Source organism: Mya arenaria, chromosome 10, assembly GCF_026914265.1.
Source record: "Mya arenaria isolate MELC-2E11 chromosome 10, ASM2691426v1".
NCBI lineage: Eukaryota > Metazoa > Mollusca > Bivalvia > Myida > Myidae > Mya > Mya arenaria.
In genome coordinates, this window is record NC_069131.1 from 47,799,215 (window position 1) to 47,815,311 (window position 16,097).

General features: G+C 35.7%; 2 long non-coding RNA genes across 2 annotated transcripts; both read left to right on the forward strand.

Moving 5' to 3' along the window:
• Positions 1-7,116: 7,116 nt before the first annotated feature.
• Positions 7,117-9,355, forward strand: LOC128206857 (uncharacterized). The gene is made up of 4 exons (XR_008256604.1): positions 7,117-7,310; positions 7,696-7,755; positions 8,103-8,176; positions 8,532-9,355. It is a non-coding gene; the product is annotated as an uncharacterized LOC128206857 (long non-coding RNA).
• A 2,613-nt stretch (positions 9,356-11,968) lies between these two features.
• On the forward strand, positions 11,969-14,932 carry LOC128206155 (uncharacterized). Its single transcript, XR_008256404.1, has 3 exons — positions 11,969-12,659; positions 14,168-14,426; positions 14,851-14,932. It is a non-coding gene; the product is annotated as an uncharacterized LOC128206155 (long non-coding RNA).
• Positions 14,933-16,097: the final 1,165 nt, after the last annotated feature.

A 16,097-nucleotide genomic window follows, 5' to 3' on the forward strand; every position in this document is an offset into this window, starting at 1 on the left:
TATTTATTTAGTCTTATATTGTGTGATATCTTCTCCAATTAGTCATTTTAAAGTATTTTATGAATTGTAATTAGATCCAAGAATGAGTGGCCCAGAGTATTTGAAGATGTATTCGATGGAATATGCAAAGAGTTGTAGGGATACTGCTAGTAATTTTGTTAGGAGATTGGGTTCAGGGGTGAAAGTAGTAAAAGTTATAAAGAGGTTGAATAGAACTTTTGGGAATATTGAATCAATTGCGTTTTTGATAAGGAATTGCATTCCTGCTTTCAAGAATTGGATCACGTAAATATACATTTATTCAAGCTTGAGGATTTATTTGCTCAAGGAGTAAAACATGGAGCTGTACAGCAGGGATATGAGATTTTAGATAATAACTATTGCTCATTCAAGTTTGAAACCATCAAAGATTATGAAAGGTTCATGATTGAGCTGAGCAAACTTGAAGCTAAAATAAAGAGCCCGACCGATCAGACGAAAGTAAAGAAGACGTATCATGTGGCACAGAACACTCTGTAAAAACAAGAGAAAAAACTCAAGGAAAATATGAGTAAGAAACTTAATGACACTTTTGACATGTACATACGGCTCAACATTACGATTAATAAAATACAGAAGCAACAACAACATCAGCGGGACGGCCGACAACAATATCAACCCACAGAGTTGGCGGTAGAGGCCGAGGAACAAATTGACCATGGCGCCTAATAAGAATCAACAATTACTGGGGTTGTTGGTGGCTATGATCATTATGTGGAGGACTGCACATCAGAAATCCTCGGACGGAGCAAACATCGAGTTACAGGGATGTTGTCATAGGTGTGGTAGCAATGATCATAATGTGATTGCCTGCACATTAGCATACTCACGGACGGGGCATACAAATAATTTAAATGCATTTGAGCCTTGTTTGAAAATTTTTGCAGAGCTAAACTAACATACCCCTGGTACTCTAAAATTGTAGTGATTAGAGAAAAAAACATCAACAGGGAATAAGAATAGATTAGAAATCATCAGATATGTTATACCAACCAAGTTGACACTGAAGCTAAATCGCACCATGGACATTAAAGGTTACATTGACAAGAATATTGATCACAAACCTACAGCAGCCATTGTATGCGGTTCTTTAAGGGCCAGCCTACCAGATGGTTGGGGAATTTCACCCAACGTAATACACTATTCATATGCAGATGCCAATGCAGTTACCATTTCTATTTCGAATTACACAAGTAATCCCATTCATATTTCACTGAATGCAATTGTATGTGAGACACACCAAGTTACAGTCAATGATGTGGTTGTAAATATGAAAGAAGGGTTAAAATATATAAGAAGAGAAGAACTAATGTTGAATAGCTGAAGTAAGATGAACATCACGTACTAAACAGAAACAGACATTGAACGACTGGCCGTTTAGCACAAACGATACAGACAAGGACAGATGCATTTTTTTTTCAACACCAACTTGAATTGATTTATGCTATACCATTCAAGCAGCGCCACTAGCGGATACCACATGCTATGGTAGAAGTCAGGTCCCCTTTAGAACTGTTGTTGTCTTGTGGAATCACACGGCCTTCAAAGTCGCCATGGGCGTCGCCGGTAGTCTTGGTTATAAAGAAACGTAAGCTAAGGCTATGCGTAGATAACAGGATGAAAAACGAGAAGACAGTTTAAGATCCGTTCGGTCTTTCTAAAACAGAAGAGATGTACATGTATAACTGTAAATACACTTTGTAGAGAACTGCGACCGTAATCTGGGGAGGAAGTCTGCAACGAACACACATGTACAATTAGTTATTGTGAATACAACTTCCCTCTTTCAGCTTAATTGCTTTGTTTTTTGACATTGGAACCATCTAAGGGAGGATACTCAATCATATAAGTTGTAAGCGACCACTTTACAAAGTACACAAAGTACGTACCTGCAATACTCATAGGTCATGTTTGATGTTGGTAAAAAAAGATGAAATAGTAAAGACTCAAGAAGAGTATATAGCAGAATTAACTATGAACAAGACAAGAAATGTTGTCAATGAACACGTAGAGAAACGAAAACAATGGCAAAAGAAATACTATGATATGAAGGTTGTAGGTGTCAACATTACAATCAGGTGTTACTGATAATTTTGGCTAAAAGAAAAGGAAAACACAACCTAAGTTACACGTTTAAAGAGGAGGTATGAATGGTTCATTAGTACAAAAGGGAGAAGTACTTATGTATACATTAGAAGGTAATAATACCGGAAGAGTTAGAATATTTATATGAAAAACTACAGAAACGAGCTTAGTAGCCAATATTTGAAACATAAATCCCGTTGAATGTCACAGTGTAAACGCCAAAAATATATAACACAGAAACACAAAGTCACAAACAAGAAACATGGAACAACAGCAAAACACTCCACAAACAACACAGTGCATATATACTTTATAAAAAAAACTAGGTGTGTTTATCTAGGATTGTTAGGTACCGCCTTGGAATGGTCAGTAAAATTTAAATTTACTAGGGGGTTTAAACCAGTTTATGCGCACAACCTCACTCTTATCCCAACAATCCTGAACAAAGTAAAAACGTAAAAGTAAAATCTTATTAAAGTATGCATTAATTTGAGGAAAGTTAATAATAACACAAATAATAATAAACTAATAGGTAAACCCCAAGTACTTCAATGATTAGGGATTCAAACTCTTTTTCAAATAGCATAAGAAATATTAATTACTTCACTTTTTTAAGATTTTTGGGGCCAGTTGTAATTTAATAGGAATATATTGTGTAGTTTTACGACAACTAAAATAGTTATTATGAGGAATAATGTATCTCAAGTATTACATTATATAGTGAATTGATTTCCATCTATAACGTTGTAAGTTTTGATCGTGAAACTTGTTTATTGCGAATATTATAAAGATATTTTTTATTGCAGACTAAAAATCCTTTAAAAATAAACATAACAATAATTATACCAATATTTATGAGAAAAACTACAGAAACAAGCTCAGTAGCAAAAGGTTTAAACATAAACCCGGTTTAATGGCACTGGGCAAACGCCAAAGACATAAAACATAAAAACAAACAAAAAATCACAAACAAGAAACATGGAAGAACAGCACAAAACTCCAAACTCCTGGGTCGGGCATTCTCTCTTTAAGCGAAGCTTAACTTCTTTCTCAGGTTGATCCATCTCGGTTTTCCTCGGCTTCCCCTGACTTCTCTTCGATCTACGTGCATCCTGTTGAGTGGGACAATTTTAGTCCTATACAAAACTACTACCTTACAACCTTTCGAATGGAATGACGCTTTAAAAGTTTATTCCTTGTAGATGAATCCAAGTCGAGCCCACAAATTGCCAAGCTCCAGATTTCGCTTTCAAACCTACACAGTGTCTAGCAAGCTTCTCTGTCGAACCCTTTGCGTAAGACATATATCACTCTATGATTACAGCAAAACAATTTTGAAGTTTAGTTGCATACGATAGCAACATAATTTTTTCACAAGATGGTATTATTTTAATCATAGTGTGTCCAGGAGGAAGGGCCATGACCAATACGCAATATTAGTGAACAAATTCAATAACTTATTCCAAACAACTTACCCAGGGACTCGTGTGTTCGAGCCCAGACCACCAGGGACATTTTTCCAAAGCCTTTCACGGACGCTTTTTCCACCCAAGTTACAATTCCGGGTGCTATTTATTTCCGCTTATGCATATATGGCATTCTTGCTACACCCTGTGCGTAAGACTTTTCCATTTATAATAATAGGAAAAAAACAAGAGCTGTCACAGTATGTGACAAATGCCCCCGAATGTGACATTGACCTACGAACAAGGTCAGTACATGAAAGGTTGATCTTGCCTTTATGTGTCAAATACATATGGCAAGTTATTTTAAATTTCCTCTGAACATAAAAAAATACCACCCATACTTGACAACCTACACTGTTATGTCCTTATATTCAGAATTCCCTTGTGAATAAACACTTAGTGTATCTTTCACCTTAGAGGTAGGGACATGAGTCTTGCACTGGACACGTCGTCTTCGTATATGGAACACATGTAGCAAGTTATTTTAAAATCTGTTCTTACAAGGGAAAGTTACAGCTCGGACACGACAACCTAAACCCTATGTCCTTCTATGCAGCACTCCATTGTGAATAAACACTAAGTGTGACCTTGACCTTTGAGGTAGGGACACGGGTCTTGCACGCGACACGTCGTCTTGGTATGTGGAACACATGTAGCAAGTTATTTTAAAATCTGTCCATACAAGGGAAAGTTACAGCATGGACACGACAACCTATACTCTATGTCCTTATATACAGCACTCCATTGTGAATAAACACTATGTGTGACCTCGACCTTTGAGGTAGGGACACGGGTCTTGCACGCGACACGTCGTCTTGGTATGTGGAACACATGTGGCAAGTTATTTTAAAATCTGTCCATACAAGAGAAAGTTACAGCCCGGACACGACAACCTATACTCTATGTCCTTATATGCAGCACTCCATTGTGAATAAACACTAAGTGTGACCTTGACCTTTGAGATATGGACACGGGTTTTGCACGCGACACGTCATCTTGGTATATGGAACACATGTGGCAAGTTATTTTAAAATCTGTCCATACAAGGGAAAGTTACAGCCCGGACACGACAACCTATACTCTATGTCCTTTTATGCAGCACTCCATTGTAAATAAACACTAAGTGTGACCTTGACCTTTGAGGTAGGGACACGGGTCTTGCACGCGACACATCGTCTTGGTATGTGGAACACATGTGGCAAGTTATTTTGAAATCTGTCCATACAAGAGAAAGTAACAGCCCGGACACGACAACCTATACTCTATGTCCTTATATGCAGCACTCCATTGTGAATAAACACTAAGTGTGACCTTGACCTTTGAGGTAGGGACACGGGTCTTGCACGCGACACGTCGTCTTGGTATGTGGAACACATGTGGCAAGTTATTTTAAAATCTGTCCATACAAGAGAAAGTTACAGCCCGGACACGACAACCTATACTCTATGTCCTCATATGCAGCACTCCATTGTGAATAAACACTAAGTGTGACCTTGACCTTTGAGGTAGGGACACGAGTCTTGCACGCCACACGTCGTCTTGGTATGTGGAACACATGTGGCAAGTTATTTTAAAATCTGTCCATACAAGGGAATGTTACAGAGCCGGGCGGACGGACGGACGGACGGTGCGATTTTAATATGCCCACCTTCGGGGGCATAAAAATCATATTCTAAAATGTCTTGGATTGAGGTTGGGAATGCAGCACCTTACTTATCCGATGGCGTAGGGAAACTGTAGAAAAAAAGTTGGCGATGTTCATATGAAATGTGAAATGACCAGGGTCAACTTACATAATATTTTCCCTGATCAATCTAATGCTTCATATATCAATTTTCTACGTTAAAGCAATAATGGACACATTTGAAACTGGAAAAACATGTTACTGAGAAAATCTGTTAATAACCAGCGAAGTAATGTTTATGATTGTTTGACTCATTCATGCATGAATAGTAATTATTGTTACTTCTGTATGTTAATCTAGTGTACATAATCTGTTGTCTGCTTTTACAGTCAGTATATTTGTTCACATCTTCTTACTGAGCTGTGCAGAGCGGTGTCAGCATTGTACACAGTCTAAAAACGTACAGTCTTGTATTTTGTGTTTTAATAGGTAACAGGACTGGTGACTCGACCGGAATATTAATCATCGTTCTTGTAATGAGCGGAAACACATACAGAGGTGTCTACGGTTACACCTAAAACCGCTTTTAGCCTCTTACGAAATCAAACAACTCATAAAAGTATTCGGTTTAAAAGATTCATATCATTTACATAAGAAAGCCAGGATTGGCTTTTGTAATAACTGGGTTGGATTGTAATCGGTTAGAAAGTAATTTCAAATATCGGATTTTAATATAATTTCTTTGTATATATGTTATGCTATTACTCACATAAGATTCATCTGTGTTCATGTATCACATTGCCCAGACACAGTGTACAACAACACTCACTGTAACAACAGGCTGACAATTATTGCATAAGCAAAATGGTATGACGCATAAACCCAAACAGCTGCCACTAGAATCGTGCATTTACATAACTTACATACGATTAGAACTCTATATGTAAGGTCAAGGATAATCGGTAATTATATCTCTGTGTTATTTTTTCCCGACGATTACATTCAACATGTTTCCTTTTCACATATCTCATCAAAAATTTACATAATGTTCATACAATAACAACTCCATATGTTTCCACCAGTTGATTAGATTTTCATGGAAGTTTATTTATGAACGTGGTAGATCCAAGAACAGTACACTATTAGGACTTATATGTTCATACTTAGCTCACACAATTTCCACCCAGGAAGCCCAGCCCACCGGGAGCTGGTTTTCGTTTCCTCTTAAATGACCCGTTTGTTATTCATTTCAGCTAATGTATACGTGACCGTTTCAAGAATTGAGCGAAGATAATGTTACGACCTAGCCCCGTGGTCCGTCGACGCTATCAAATGTCCCTTTTAGGGTGACCAAGTATTTGAAGCAATAAATGTTACGACTAGCCCCGTGGTCCGTCAACGCTATCAACTGTCCCTTTTAGAGTGACCAAGTATTTGAAGCAATAAATGTTACGACCTAGCCAAAATGACGACGCAATGAACGTTTTACGTTTTATTTTTGGAGCAAATAAATATATGCATCAAGACATCAAACATCAGATATAATATACGGTAGTAATCAGCGGCACCGTACACAGCAAAACGCGTTGGCTTATATGAACGTTGGCACAGCACGTCGAAGTAAGACAGTAAAATAGTATTATCAGTATATATAAAGTTGTTTACAAACTCAATATAAAATCGATGCCTGTTAATTTATTACTTGTAAGTAGTTTATTTACTTATTTATTGTCTATTTAAATATTCAGGTTGATTTTAACCTTTTAAGAATAATATGCAGGCAGCTTGTTCAATGATCCAAATTCGACTGTCCTGAGAGGTCGACGTTATATTCTATACACGCCCACAGTCTGACCATTGGAATCTATACACCCTTAATTTTTTCCGTAAAGTAAACCATGAAACTGTTGACTGCGACCATTTCAACTAGTTTTATTTCCGGATAGCCCTTAAAGCTCCCGTTTTAGTATAATAACTCTTTTAAGGATTATAACTTGGACTTTCAATATGTCGGCATGGATAAACAGCCTCAAGTCAACTTTGTAAGTGCTCCGTCACCATGACGTGTCGCTGTGGTACGAAAGGATTGGGATCAAGTATGCTAACAGTAAAAGATATATATGATTTTACTTTGACGTTTGCAATATGAAAGACGAATATTTGAATGTTATTTTATGTATGTTTGGTTCATAATGGTACTTTTTCAAGTGTTTGTGGTTATAAATGACTGATGCATAACATTCTTAATGCAATGTCAGATTCTAATTCAGAGAATTGCTCCCATTTGTCCAAATTTTATTTTCATCAATTGTGGCAATGAAAGCAGATCAGATGTCACAATAAAGATTTTCCTTTTCTTTTTGTAATATATCTTCAAGAATATCAAAGACACTGGGAACTGAAAGGTTTTATCCAAGACTTACAGTCATAGTTGATAATGACAAAGTTATCAAGTATTGCATTATTCAAATATAATTTCAGGTTATGCAGATTGTTGAGAGCAATATGATGAGGGAAGGCAGGAAAGAGTCTTATTGTCTGGTAATGTTAACAAGAAATGTTTAAAACACCTTTTTTAATCATGATTTCCAATATGATATCATGTGTATTGTGATCCTAGAATTGGACTTTTTTCTTTATTGGATTTTAGGAATATTTAACTGCTTCAGACTTTGAAATAATATCATGACAGTAAAGCAAACCACAAAGTATGTATTAATATATTTTGCCTAATAATATCGTACAGGCCATCCATATAGCATACTTTTGTTGTAAAAAAAACTTCTTAAAATTTGCACAATAGGTTTTAAGACTTTGATTTTTTGAAGGTGATCAACAAAAGAAAGATTTTTCATAGAATTTTCTTTTATATTATGATTTAATTGCAGTATGTACTCATGGCAAAATGGTGTTCGAGAGGTGGCAAATAAGGATTTGCTTGCAGCATTGAAGAACGATATATGTATGTTGTATTTGTTTTCTTCTAAATATGTGAATACTGTGTTAAACTTTAAATCTTGCCATGAAATAAGTATGTATTCCAATTTCAATTTGATTAAATCTTGCCATGAAATAAGTATCATGTATTCCAATTTCAATTTGCCAGTATTACTATATCATAATCCTAAAAGATCCTCTACAACTAAACTTTATGCAAAAATGTTGTTTATACATTTGAAATTCTTGTAATTTCCTGCTAACAGCATTTATTCCTGTATTGCATATAATCTGATAAATGCCCAAGATTGCCAAAAAAATTGCTGATCTTTGATAAATGGGGATGCTTTTAATCTATATCTTTATTATTTATTTTTCAGGCAAAGAACAGAAAGAAAGGTTCTCTTAACATAGGAAGTAAAGAAATAATGAAGTTCACACTACAGTTGACAATCTGGATGGGTTTCCTTTGTTATTTGAACATGATTTATTTTAACTTACATAACAAGTATGCACTACAATAATGAATATCTATGTTAATAGTAATGATATTCCATTAAACATGGATATGGAAAAAATATTCTTTGACGATGCAAGATAAGATAAATCCAGACATAGTCAGAGTCTTCAGTTAACTTGGTTGTGTTCCATTTGTTTCATCCACAAACTTGAAATTTGTCTTGTAACTACGTGTATTTTTATGAGGTTAAGTGGTGAGTAATCAACCTTTATCATAACATTTTCTTATTTGGGGATAGTATGTATTTATGTTGACACTATGTGTACCTTCATTCTCTTCATTTTTCTGTACAAAACAAGACCAAATGTGTCATTTTAGTTTAACCATTTTAAACTGTATTTATTCTACTCTTCATTTAGTACCCATTCGTATATTATCAAACATTTTAACAAATTTAAATGTGTTGTTATTTTGATTATATTGTGTTGGTGTCATAGGGTACATGAACATGTCCATTCCTAGCCTTCAAGAAAAAAACAGATATATTCTTTGTTGTAAAATGTGTTCTTTATGCATATACATATAGAGTGGCTACAGAGAACTCAACATTTTTCTTACAAAATATCTAAGGGTTTCCCTGCATGTGATTGCTACATTCAGTGTACCTCATGTTATATAATACATTGTATATGATCAATAAAACAGATTAAGAACCAAAGCTGTTGCTAAATACTTTTTAAAAGCTGTATATGGACAAGGCAATACTGAGACTGTATAGACACCAATGTTTGTCCTAACTTGAATATGTATAGATTCCAATGATTGCCTTGAGTTTAGGCTGTATAGATTCCAATGTTTGTCTTAAGCTGAGGCTGTATATATTCTAATGTTTGTCTTCAATTGAGGCTATATAGATTCCAATGTATGTCTTCAGTTGAGGCTGTATAGATTCCAATGTTTGTCTTAAGTTGAGGCTGTATAGATTCTAATGTTTGTCTTCAGTTGAGGCTGTATATATTATAATGTTTGCTTTCAGTTAAGGCTGTATAGATTCCAATGTTCATCTTAAGTTGAGGCTGTATAGATTCTAATGTTTGCCTTCAGTTGAGGCTGTATATATTCTAATGTTTGTCTTCAGTTGAGGCTGTATAGATTCTAATGTTTGTCTTAAGCTGAGGCTGTATAGATTCTAATGTTTGTTTTCAGTTGAGGCTGTATAGATTCTAATGTTTGCCTTCAGTTGAGGCTGTATAGATTCTAATGTTTGCTTTCAGTTAAGGCTGTATAGATTCCACTGTTTATCTTAAGTTGAGGCTGTATAGATTCTAATGTTTGCTTTCAGTTAAGGCTGTATAGAATCTAATGTTTATCTTAAGTTGAGACTGTATAGATTCCAATGTTTGTCTTAAGCTGAGGCTGTATAGATTCTAATGTTTGTCTTCAGTTGAGGCCGTCTCCGTGGCCTAGTGGATAAGCGTCCGCCTACGGAGCGGGAGGTCGTGGGTTCGATCCCTGGCCGCGTCATACCAAAAGACGTTAAAAGTTGGTACAAGTAGCTCCCTTGCCTGGCGCTTGGCATTTAAAGGGTAGTGCTTGGAAAAGTGGTGTACTCAGTACTGGTTTAACCCAGGAAAGTTGTACCCCGTGTATCGGTGCTTTACACCGAGCACGTAAAAGAACCAAGGGGTCTCTTCGAAAAAGAGCTAGGGTCTCGCACCCGGACTTCCTTGTATCCCACCACTGTCTCTTCAGCGTGCTGTCCCTTCAGCAAAAACAAAGGACCCCGTTGGAAATAAGTGCTTGCACTTTCACGGGTTATCCTTGATCGCAAGGTCTAAAGAATTACACATACACATACACGAGGCTGTATAGATTCTAATGTTTGTTTTCAGTTGAGGCTGTTCAGTTGAGGCTGTATAGATTCTAATGTTTGTCTTCAGTTGAGGCTGTATAACGTTCAATGTTTGTCCCTACTTGAAGCTGTATAGATTCTAATGTTTATCTAAAGTTTAGGCTGTATAGATTCCAATGTTTGACTTAAGCTGAGGCTGTATAGATTCTAATGTTCGTCTTCAGTTGAGGCTGTTCAGTTGAGGCTGTATAGATTCTAATGTTTGTCTTAAGCTGAGGCTGTATAGTTTATCTTATGGAGAAAGTTTATCTGGCTCGGCTGCGGATTTTATCGGGTTCGCCTTCGGCTCACCCGATAAATTCCTCCGCCTTGCCAGATAAACTTCCTCCATCCACGGCACTAACCTAGTATTCTATTTATCCTGTTACTTTGTTTAATTAAACACTATAAAACCTTAAAATTAATAAGAATCTTTAAAAGTAAGGGGGACAACTGTTTTTCCCTGTTGACGTCATCACACTCGGTATCCATGTTTAAATCGCCCCCAAAATAGTTCGTAAAACTGTTTAACTTTTTTAGTACGTTTATATTCAAAGTCATTGCATTTTAATACGTCAATATCAATTCAAAACATAAAAATACTTTTAAACGTGCATAAGCATGGATCAGTCTCTGAACATTATCTGATGATGTAACAATTATTCCGCAAGTCAGAGTACAGTACACAGGTCAAAATTCAAGATCACGAGTGTTTACAAACAATCGAAACATATTAAATGGATTTAAATGATGTTGATAGTGTTGAATGATCATAACTGCACCGGCAAAGAGATCATTCATTTCTGTTGTAAGTGAGATTTTGTCATTCACCACAGAAATGAAATAAACTATCGACGAGTATCGTTGAATGCTGTTTCACAGTTTCCAGCATTTGCGGGTGGGGTAAGATTTTCACATCTCATGAAGATTTCAGGTCGATTGTTTTGCCAGTGTCATTATTTTGCATAATGATGGGACTTTATGGGCGAGTGATTGCTGAGGTCGGCTGTTAGTGGTCCATTGATAAGATACTGAAACGGCAGTTCTGCTTTACTTCTGACATTGCAGAATATATAAAAGAAGTTCGTTTTCGCGGTCACATGACCACCTGACTGTAGATAAACATCACGTGGTCTACTATCCTAATAAACTAAAGTTTACACGGCACCTTGTTATTGGACCGATTTGTATGCAGGTGACAGGATAAAATTGTTTATTTCCTTGCAAAGTATTTATTTTATTTAAAATTGTCATCTTTTGTCTTAATTATTATCTGAAATCTCAAATAATGTGGATAAAGAAATTTTCATATATTTTACGACATTTCAATGGGGGTGTATAGATTCCAGTGGTCAGACCGTGAGCGTGTATAGAATATAACGTCGACCGTCCTGAGACTGAAAATTCACGGCCTTATATACTCCTATGGTTAAATGACCCGAAAATCTCGGTCAAATGACCTGACCCAAATTGACCCGACCGAAAATGACCCAGAATCGGGTCAAATGACCCGATTGGCTGACAGCCATTGTAAAATATTCAAGATGGCGGACGAACTGTCAAATGACCGTGAAGTTTCCGAAAAAGGATTTAAAACATCACACTGGATTACAACAATAAATTATCAGTGCATTTCATGTGAATAATGGATTATTAACTAAGAGACATTATCACCTTGTGGAACGACATGATTCAAACGCTCAAGTAAGAATAACTTGTCAAGTTTTGAAATCTTGAAAGGTCAAAAACTATCTCAGGATTACCCAAGATTCAAAGGTAAAATGGCGGTGTACACGCTGAATTACAAAGAAAATATGTGAACTTTGTGAAATTCCCGACAAGAGTTATTACGTTTTGCTGTGTTAGTGCCATAAAACAACAGGTTTGAGATCAGTACATGTTATGCAAATAATGTTAAACCTGTACATCAATAATTTACTGAATAACTTGGTACTTATTAAATATTTTGCATGAACAATGCTTGAAAAAAATGGACTTTATCCAGGATAATATTACTAACAACACTTAGTGACTATTAATGATCTTGGCATGATGGACACAGGGCTAGCCCGTCTGTAATATCAGGATGGCACTAAGCACTGGCCTAAAATGCCAAGGTTTGAAAACTTCAAAATATCTTTCCATGAATAGACAAAGGTAAGTATGAATTACATATATTTTACATTAATAAGTATAAATGCAGTATGGAGCGACGCATGCCGGGGTTTATCAATAATTAGTTTGCTATTATTTTACCATACAATAGGGACAGTTGCAATCATTTTCCGGATGGAAAAATAATAAAATTGGGGTTTCGTGATACAGTGCTATACGATAGTCCAAATAATTGTACGTTGGCGGATTTTTTTTTAGATTTTTGATATGGCAAATCCTTCACGTACAAATTGTTTAGTATCAAAAGTGGGTAGTTGTTCCGATCAGGATTCCGGGTTAAAGCATATAGAGTCTATAAAATATCATAAAAACAAGAAATATTACCAGATAATGTTATTTTATATTAGTTCCGTACACAAAAAATAAATATCCAACTTATAATTATGAGTTTGACGGCTTTTTTTCATTTCATTCTGTCAAAACATAACGATATATACATGAAGGGCACCTGCAAGGCTTCAGGGCACAGTTTTAAATCCCTCGGAACATTTCGGCCATGGCCGAGTTGTTACGATTGTATAACGAGGTCTATCTCGAAGCTTTGTCGGAGTGGCCGAGTTATTACGATTGTATCGAGTTGTTCCCCTTCGCATAATTGTTTTCTGTGTCAGTCAACTTTCGTTTTATTGGAAAGGTAAACAACTTGTTTTAATGCATTAAATGCTTGTTTAGTGCAAAATTACATCTCACTTACATGGTAAAATATGAATATAACTCTTTATGATCAATTTCAACCATAAAATACTTCACTTAAAACAATTTCAACATTTTCAAAACACCCCCGTTTTTTGCACATTCCCGTTTAGACGTTAGGGATTGGAAGAATCCCGTATAACACGTCTATTATTTTAGACTATGCTATACGATGGATCAGGGTACTTCGAACCCGGGATATATTATGTGTACTTTGCTCCCAAAACCTTAATTAAATAAGGAGTTCACACCGAATTTGCCTTTCTGTAGCGCGAGTATAAATAAACTTACATATCCACAAACTTTCTGTTATTTTAGAAAAACAATCTTAGATATCGTGTATTAAAAGTATGGATGTTCAATTTGCTTTAGTGAATATTAGCTTTGCGTTATCAAAATGAGACTGAATTATTTATGTACAGGAGTTTTTGTGGTATGTCCGATTCTAATCTATTTCGAATCAAATGAGGGTAACACCTTACCTTTAAAAACTAGGTAATATCCAAGCTATTCTGCCCGTGTTTTATGGCCATGCGGCCACATCAAGGTGCATACTGCTCGTGGCTATTAAAGCTGACATCTAAACAACCTATTAGGATTATTTCCATCTGTCATCACATCTGAAACATGGAAATAATTTATTTTAAAAACAACCCAAATATTATGTACATGAATTGAAATAATAAGCGAGTTATTTTTCATTGCCAAAATTCAAGAAAGTTTTCTCTTGTGACTTGAATATAATCGGAATAATTAAATATAAATACTTTTAAATGTACTTGATCACTTTGTCTCAGGTTGGCATCGGCGATGGTAGATGCACGTTACGGTTTTATCTGATGCTGCGCTTACTGTTCAGGGAAATGAATATGGTCGGTTTGACCAAACAGTTTGTGTAGAGACCGTACTGGAAAGACTCAGGCGGCTGAAATATTCGATGTATGGGCGTATAATAAAGGCATGGACTGCTATGACAGACACAGAGTCAGAGGCGGTAATCACGTGGTATATTGTTTTGATACCAAGCATTAAAAAATGGCAGCGCCCAGTGAGACGGTATGTATTTTTGTTTAGTTTCTCTCAATAATTAAAAAATTAAATTTTGTAACATCGACCATGTTCCAGCGCTAAATTTTCCCCGTTATTTGGTACCTTTATTTTGTTAGACAGTTCTGTAGTTTGTTTGGAATGCGTGTCACAAATTTTCAATCGAGGCGAAATGTGCTTCGGAAATCTTAGAACCAAGCATGAACTGTCATTTATTTTTTAGATGTTGTCCTTAATATACGCAATTTCGTTTACAGAGCTATTTAAAAACATTGCATGAACACCTATCGGTATGCCCTAAGTTTTGTTTCCACAGCAACGTACGTATGTATCCGAAATAATGTTACAATCATTTTTAGAACCAAGCACTTACGAAATATTGTTCGAACCAAGCACTACGTAATCTTAAACGTATTTTGAATTTGTTTTTCAGCCTGATAAACTAGTCGTTGAAGAGCTGGTTTCACAACATCTAATGGTAGTTATAGTATGTTTTAAACTTTGTGTATTAGTCCCAGTAATCCTTGACGTTCAAGACAATTGAAAGTGACAAAACATTTAAGTACTTTTATTATCAGTAATTAACTTACTTTACTTGAAAATTTTATTGATTAAAATAATTCCTTTCAAACTAAAACAGGGACAAGATCGAAGTAAACATCAACGCTCAATGTCAACATTCTTTCGCTTGAAAAAATCAACAACAGACGAGCTCATAAATGGTTACAGTTTGTCCATGCCGTAATTGTCCTGTAGTATACATCTCTATGATATTCATAATAAACATGAGTATTTCGGAAATACCTTATAGCTTTTCTGATATTCAAAGAAAATAGACGATGTTTTGAAAGGCCTGTACAAAAGTTATTACGACACTGGCTACTGGTCACTCGTATATTTGCCATATTTCAAAAAAACTTCAGCCTCATCGTCGTCACACTTGAGTTTCCGATGAATATAATTTGAACAATTTGAGTTAGAAACTACAATTTGGTATGTAAATTGGTCATGGTCAGTATATGACCTCAATTGATTCTGGTGTTAGATGGTCAAATGTCATGGTGGTTTTTTAAGCGTATTTTTTAGCCCTACCGACAAGGGGCACAAATGATTTGCAGAATTCTAGTTTCTGTGGTGTAACTTATTTAAGTTTTACCATTAAATTTATGCTATGTAATATTACACTTTCTATAGGCCTTGTCGGTCAACAGTCAAAACATATTCCCTCGGTCGCCAAAGCACCTAGTACACTTAAACCCGGAACCTTGCCCTATAGTCCATTTGTATTGTTCCCGAACTTTGTTGTTGACTGACTTACAAGACATTTAACTAGTGTTTATTATTGTTCTAGTGAAAGGTTTGCTAAAGAAAAGTCATTTGCAACGTTTAGCAACTTTACTTATGTTTTAAAAAGCCTTTGTACTGATTTGGCTTATTGCTTTGCTTCTATCACATGGGTATTGAAATATCAACAAAATCACAGATTGGTTAGTTAAATAACAGAAAAGCAAAGAAACTTGCATGTTAATACATTACATGTTTGTTGCAGAGTTCTTTCTTTTTCAAAACTTGGCTTCGAAGCAGTTGGAGGTAATGGCTTCTTTCATTTAGAACAAAATCTAATGACAAATCAGTCAAAGTCAAAACACCAGTACACATCAGTCAAAGTCAAAACACCGG